Here is a 7,795-nt window from a genome sequence, read left to right on the forward strand (position 1 = left end):
TTAAAGTATATAATTTGATAAACTTTGACATGTGTCACCCACAAAAGTTCTCTCATGTCCATTTTCAACCCCTTCTCCCTCGCCCCTGCTTCTCCACTCTCATTGTCCCTGGCAACCACTGGTTTGCTTTCTGTCACTAGAGATTGACATTTTCTAGAATTTTATACAAACAGGGTATGATATGTACTCTTCATTTGTTTGAACTTGTTAGAGGGTGCATGCATTTGCCAGAGAGAAGCAGAGGGAAAGTGAGAAAGCACTCCCTGCCCCCATGAGCAATGGTCACACTGCTATCCCTCCTCCATCTCTCCCTCCTTTTCGGATTTTGGGCATGCACGCACACACACTCGGTGTGTTCTTTCTTTCTCTCTCTCTCTCCTTCTTTCTTTCTTTCTTTCCTTTTTAAATAATTATTTTATTTAACTTTTTAAAAAAATTCATTTAAATTTGACCAGAGAGGGACAGAGTGAGTGAGAGAGAGAGAGAAAGAGAGACAGAACACAAGCTGCCAGATCTGGGACTAGAACTGCAGTCGGCCATGTGGAAATCCAGCACTCTTAACCACCACACCACCTGCTGGCCCCTTTGTGTTTTTTAAACTATTTTAAGAATTATTTTTTATGGGACAGCAATTAGCATAATGGCTATGTCACTGGACTCCCATGTAGTCCACTGCGGTTTGAGTCCCGGACACAGTGGCTTAAACTCACGCTGGGCGCATGTGCGTGCGTGCCCAAGATCCCAAGAAGAGAATGGAGGAGAAGGGATTGAGGCGTGGCCATACCCCCTGGGGAGTGATTTCTCATTTTCTATCTCTCTGTCTCTCTCTGTCTTTCTGGCGAGCGCACGCGTCCTATAGCAAAAACCTCTTAAAAAATAAAATAAAATGATTATTTTTAATTTAATTTATTCATTCATTTATTTTAATTTGACCAGAGCAAGACAGAGAGCGAGGGGGGAGTGAGAAAGCAAGCCACCAGGTCTGGGACTCGAACGATGGTCAGCCATGTGGGAGTGTCCAGCACCTTCACCACTATACCACCTGCTGGTCACCCCCTTGGTGTGTTTTTGCAAGTCGCTGTGTCAAACCACATGATCAGCCATGAGGGATCCAGCAGCTTTAACCACCAGGCTACAGGCTGACTCAATACATCTTTTTTTGACGGCTTTCACTCAGCACAATTGTTCTGAGAGTTATTCACCTTCTTGTGTGTATCAATAATTGGTACGTTTCATGGGTGAGTGAGCAATGCTCTATGATATAATGTAGATAACTTGGTTTGCCCATTTGCTTGCTGATGGACATTTGGATTGTTGCCAGTTTGGAGTTACTACAAATAAAGCTGCTCTGAACATTTGCGTACAAATCTTTGTGTGGACATGTACCTTCCTTTCTGTTGGGTAAATACCTAGGAGTGAAATGGCTAGGTCACATGTTAGATTCAGATGGAACTTTTTAAAAACTTGCTAAACTGTCTTCCAAAACAGTTTTACTATTTTACATGCTCTGCCAGCAATGTATGAAAGTTCCATTTGCTACGCATCCTTACATGACTAAGTTTTAAAAATAATTATTTAATTTTATTGTTATTATTATTTATTTTTTAGAGAGATTTTTGCTAGAGGGTACGTGTACTTACTGGCGAAACAGAGACAGAGAGACAGAAAGCATGAAATCACCCTCCCCTCAGGGGGGCGATGGCCACGCCACAGTCCCTTCTCCTCCATTCTCCTTTTGGGATCTTGGGGATGCACATGCGCCTGGCATGAGTTATTTTTCTTTAATTTTAATTTTATTATTATTATTATACACCTGGTATGAGTTTGAAGTCTCCAGATTGGCACTCGAACCATGGTTGACTACATGGGAGTCCAGCAACATAACTATTACACTATTTGCTAGTCCCTGTTATTATTATTTTAATTTAACATAGGGTACATGCACTTATCAGAGAGAGACAGAGAGAAAGAGAGAGAAAGTGAGAAAGCAAGCTGCCAGGTCTGGGACTTGAACCATGGCCAGAGGGATGGCCACTCTGCAATCCCTTCTCCTCCATTCTCTTGGGATTTGGGGCATGCATGCACACGCACCCAGCATGAGTTTTAAGCCACTGGGTCTGGGACGTGAACCACGGTTGACTATATGAAAGTCCAGCGATGTAATCACTACACCATCTGCTGGTCCCTATGACAGATTTTTATGTATTGATCTTGTATCTTGTCTTCTTGCTAAGTGCACTTATTTGTTCTAGTGACTTTTTTTTGGTAGATTCCATGGAATTTTCTACACAATTTTCTTGTGGTTTACAGATCTAAGATTATAAATAAAGGTTTATAAATAAATTCCAGGGTCTGGCAGGTGGCGTGGCGGTTGGGAGCCCTGGATTCCCACATGGCCTACTGCGATTCAGGTCCTGGACCTGGCAGCTTGGTTTCTCGCTTTCCCTTTCTCTCTGTCTGGTCAAATGAAAAAATAATAACAAATGGGATTAATTAATTAATTAAAAGAAAAAAATAAACAAAATAAATTCCAATTTGCATCCCTTTTATTTTTCTTGACATCGTACTGGAGCTCTAGGGCAATGCTGATTAATGCAGAGAGAGTGAGCATCATTGTCTAGGTTCTGATTTTACTGGAAAACATTAGTTTTTCACAATTAAGTATGAAGTTAACTGTAATTTGTTTTTTGTAGATGCCTTCTATGAGGTTGAAGAAGTTAATTTTTAGTCTTTGTTGAGAGTGATTTTTAAAATAAAAAATGGGGGGACCAGCAGTTAGCATAATGGCTATGTCGCTGGACTCTCATGTAGTCAACCGTGGTTCAAGTCCTGGACCCAGTGGCTTAAACTCACACCGGGCGTGTGTGTGTGCGTGCCCAAGATCCTGAGAGGAGCATGGAGAAGGGATTGCAGCGTGGCCATCCCCCAAGAGGGTGATTTCTCGCTTTCTGTCTCTCTCTGTCTTTCTGGCAAATGCACATGCCCTATAGCGAAAACCTCTCTAAAAAAAGAAAAAATAAATAAATTAGAAATGGGGGCTGGATTTTCTCAAATACTTTTTCTGAATCTATTGAGATGTCATATTTTCTTCTGCTGTTAGTATTGTAAATTGCATGGATTGACTTTCAGATGTCAAACTAATTTTGTGTCCCTCAATACACCCTCCTCAATCATAATGAAGTATACTTTTTTTAAAAAAATTGTTGGATTTGATTAAAATAAAAAATATTTTGCATCTATAAGGCATTCTTTGAAAAAGATCATGGAAAATGTGCATTATGAAAAACTATATATGGATTTTGGGAACCAGCAGTTAGCGTAATGGCTATGTCGCTGGACTCCCACGTAGTCGACCGCGGTTCGCGTCCCGGACCCGGTGGCTTAAAACCCACGCCGGGCGCGTGTGCGTGCGTGCCCAAGATCCCGAGAGGAGAATGGAGGAGAAGGGATTGCGGCATGGCCATCCCCTCTGGGGGGTGATTTCTTGCTTTCTGTCTCTCTGTCTCTCTCTGTCTGGCGAGCACACGCGCCCTATAGTGAAAAACCTCTCAAAAAAAAAAAAAGAAAAAGAAAAGAAAAACTATACATGGATTTCAAAATTACTTTTTTCATTGCTAGAGGGTGTATGTACTCATCAGAAAGAGATAAAGAGACAGAGAGAAAGCACCCTCTCCACAGGGTGTGGTCATGTTGCAATCCCTGTTCTACTTATCCATTTTATCAGGCTTTTGGACATGCATGCACATCACCTGGCATTTTTAAATTTTTTATTTAAAAATTTTTTTAGAGATTTTTGCTATAGGATGTGTGTGCATGCCAGAGAGACAGAGAGACAGAAAGCAAGAAATCACCCCCTAGGGGAGATGGCCATGCTGCAATCCCTTCTCCTTTTTCCTCTTAGGATTTTGGGCATGCACACACGCACACATGCCCGGCATGAATTTCAAGCTGCCGGGTCCAGGACTCAAACCATGGCCAGTCATGTGGAGTCCAACAATGTAGCCATTGCGCCATCTGCTGGTCCTTTGGCATGTTTCTTTCTTTTCCTTTTTTTAAAAAAAGAATTCTGTATTTAATTTTATTTATACTTATTATTTTAATTTGCTATAGGGCATGTGTGCTCACCAGAGAGAGAGAAAGGAAGAGAAAGTGAGAAAGCAAGCTGTCAGGTCCAGTACTCAAACTGTGGTTGGCTATGTAGGAATCCAGCACCTTAACCACCATGCCATCTGTTGGTCCCATGTTTCAAAAAAAACTTTTTTTTTTTTGGAGAGATTTTTGCTGTGGGGTGCATGTGCTTGTCAGAGAAAGACAGAGATAGACAAGCAGAAAGCAAGAAATCACCCCCGGGGGGTGGGGGTGGGGGTGGTGGCCACACCACAGTCCCTTTCTCTTCCATTCTCCTCTCGGGATTTTGGGCATATATGCATACGGATCCACCATGAGTTTTAAGCCACCGGGTCTGGGACTCAAACTGCGGTCAACTACATGGGAGTCCAGCTATATAATCATTATGCCATCTGCTGGTTCCTCAAAAACTTTTTGTGCCTAAATTAACTTGTACTTTAATTCCATTTTCCCACAAACTTTTTGAAGTCCCCTCATATATTCATGATATATTGTTCTATAGATTTTTTCCCCCCTTGTAATTCTGGTGTTGATAGTAGAGTAATGCTGGCCTCATAAGGGTGAGTTTGAGGTGTTCCTTTCTCTTCACTTTTTTAGCAGTGTTTTAGAGAACTGGTGTTATTAGTTCCTTGAACATTGGGTACAATTTCTCAGCAAAGTCATCTGGGCTTAATGTTTTCTTTGTGGGAAGGTTTTTAACTAAAAATTGAAATTTCTTAATAGATACATGACTATTCAGGTTACCTATTTCTTCTTGAATGAGCTTTGGTAATTCTATCTTTCAATGAATTTGTCCATTCCAAGATGTCAACTTTTTTATGATAGAGTGGGTGCATGTGCACATGATAGTGACGGAGAAACGAGGGAGGGAGAGAGACGAGCACCCTCCAAATGGCCTGGTCAAACTGCTGTCCTCTTCCTCCAGTCCTCCAGCCTGTTGGATCCAGGGCACTTCTGCCTGTCCCCAGCATGTTCCAGGCTGACTGGGTCAGGAATGTGAACCACAGTTGCCATGTGGGATCTGGCTTCTCTTGAACAGTGCATTACCAGTGCCATGGAGCCAGTCTCCTGAGTCGTCACATTTATTGGCATAATAAAGTTATTCATAGTTTTTATTATTCTATTAATGTGTGTACAATCTGTAATGATGTTGCCTTTTTCATTCCTTTTAATTTGTGTCTTTTTTCCAGATCCATTTGCAAGAAATTTATTAATTGATCTTCCCAGATAATAAGTTTTTGGTTTAATTTTCCCTATGGTTTTTCTGCTTTCTAGTTCATTGATTTCTGCTGTCATCTTGACTATTTCCCTTATTTTACTTTGAGTTTTTTTTTTTTTTTTTTCCTGAGAGGTTTTTGCTATAGGGCATGTGTGCTCGCCAGAAAGACAGAGACAGAGACACAGAAAGCGAGAAATCACCCCCCCCAGGTGGGGGGGTGGATGGCCACGCTGCAATCTCTTCTTCTCCATTCTCCTCTCGGGATCTTGAGCACTCACACACATGAGTTTAAGCCACTGACTCCATAGGACCCACGTTTGCTGTAGGACACAGGTGCTCATCAGAGAGAGAGAGAAGGGGGAAAATGAGAACGCAAGCTACCAGGTCTGGTACTCGAACCACAGGTCAACCATGTGGGAGTCCAGTGTCTTAATCACCACACCACTTGCTGATCTTGCTGCATGAATTTTTACTAACTGTTGCTAGGAGCATGCACATTTACCGTTTGTATGACATTTCATGATTTTACTGATTTATCACTATGAAATGATACTTTTTATCTCTGGTAATATTCTTTGTTCTGAAATGTACTTTGGCTGATTTTTTTTTTTTTGGAGAGGTTTTTGCCATAGGGCGGTGCGCTCGCCAGACAGACAGAGACCAGAGACAGTGAGAGAGAAAGAGAGAAATCACTCCCCAGGGGGAATGGCCACACCGCAATCCCTTCTCCTCCATTCTCCTCTCGGGATCTTGGGCACACACGCACATGCACCCGGCATGAGTTTAAGCCACTGGGTCCGGAACTCGAACCACGGTCGACTACATGGGAGTCCAGCGACCATAGCCATTATGCTAACTGCTGGTCCTGGCTGATTTTTTTTCTTTTTAAAGAGAGATATTTTGCTATAGGGTACATGCACTCATCAGAGAGACAGAGAGAGAAAGCAAGAAATCACATCCCGGGGGGATGGCCATGCCACAATCCCTTCTCCATTCTCTTCTTGGGATTTTGGGCATGCACACACATGTGCTTGGCATGAGTTTTAAGCTACCAGGTCCAGGACTCAAACCATGGTCGACTGCATGGGAGTCCAGTAACATAACCATTACATCATCTGCTGGTCCCAGGCTGATGTTAATATATCCTCTCTAGATTTCTTACTTATTTATTTTACTTATTATTAACTTGCTACAGGGCATGTGTGAGACAGAGAGAGACAGAGAAAGAGAGAGAGAGAGAAAGAAGGAAAGTGAAAAAGCAAGCCACCAGGTCCAGGACTCGAACCACGTGACCGGCCATGTGGGAGTCCAGTGCCTTCACCACCATACTAACTGCTGGCCCCCAGGTTTTTAAAAATTAGTCTTAGCAGGATGTATCTTTCCTCATCACTTTACTTTTAACCTATTTGTGTCTATATTTGAAGTGTTTCTTCTAGGTAGCATGTACTTGGGCCTTGCTCTTCTTTTTAACCCATCTTGACAATCCCTGCCCTATTGTATTATTTTTATTTTTTAAATTTGCTATAGGGTATATGTGCTTGCTGGAGAAAGAAAGAGAGAAAGCGAAAAAAATCACCCATTGGAGGGATGATATGCCCCAATCCTTTCTCCTCCATACTCTTGAAATTTGAGGCATACCCCCTCCCCCCACCCCCCCACCCTACACACACACGCCTGGTGGTGGTGTTTTCCTAAGCCACAGGATCTAGGACTCAAACTGGCAGTTGGCCAAATACAGAATCCAGCCTTCAGCCACCTTAAAAATCTAGCTGGCCTGAATCCCTGCCTTTTAATTGGGATGCTCAGAATATTTACATTTAATGTGATTATTGATCCGGTTGAGTTTAAATCTACCATGTTATTATTTGTCTTAAATTTGTCTCATTTCTTCTTTCCTCCTTTTTCTACCTTCTTTTGGATTAATTTAAAAACATTATTTGTCTCTTTCATTGTCTTATTAGCTGTAATTCTGTTACATTATTTTAATGGTTGCTTTAGGATTTATACTAGCCATTGTCATTACCTAACTCCGAGGGACATCATATACCTCATCTGTAGTGAAAGAACCTTATAATACTTACATCCACCTTCCCTCCCCAGCCTTTGTTCTATCACACATTTTTAATTTTTCATTTCAGAAAAATGCCACCGCATATTGTTATTTTTGCTTTGCCCCTCCCCCCTTTTTCTTTTTATGATAGAAAGCATGTCCCCATGCGTGAAAGAAAGAGCAAGAGAGAGAGCTCAATACATGCCTTGATTCCCTTTCCTCAGCCCTCTAGCTCCTCCAGATTCTGGGCGCCTGGCATGTTTTTCAGGTTGACCAGGGATCCACACCACGGTTGCCACGTGTCTTCCAGCACTGCAGGGCACTGAGGCTACTGCTGTGCCACAGTGCCTGGGCCCATTTGTACTTTATACATTGACTATCTTTTAAAAATATTTACA

Source organism: Tupaia chinensis, unplaced genomic scaffold (assembly GCF_000334495.1).
Source record: "Tupaia chinensis unplaced genomic scaffold, TupChi_1.0 Scaffold000111_1, whole genome shotgun sequence".
Classification (NCBI taxonomy): Eukaryota; Metazoa; Chordata; class Mammalia; order Scandentia; family Tupaiidae; genus Tupaia; species Tupaia belangeri.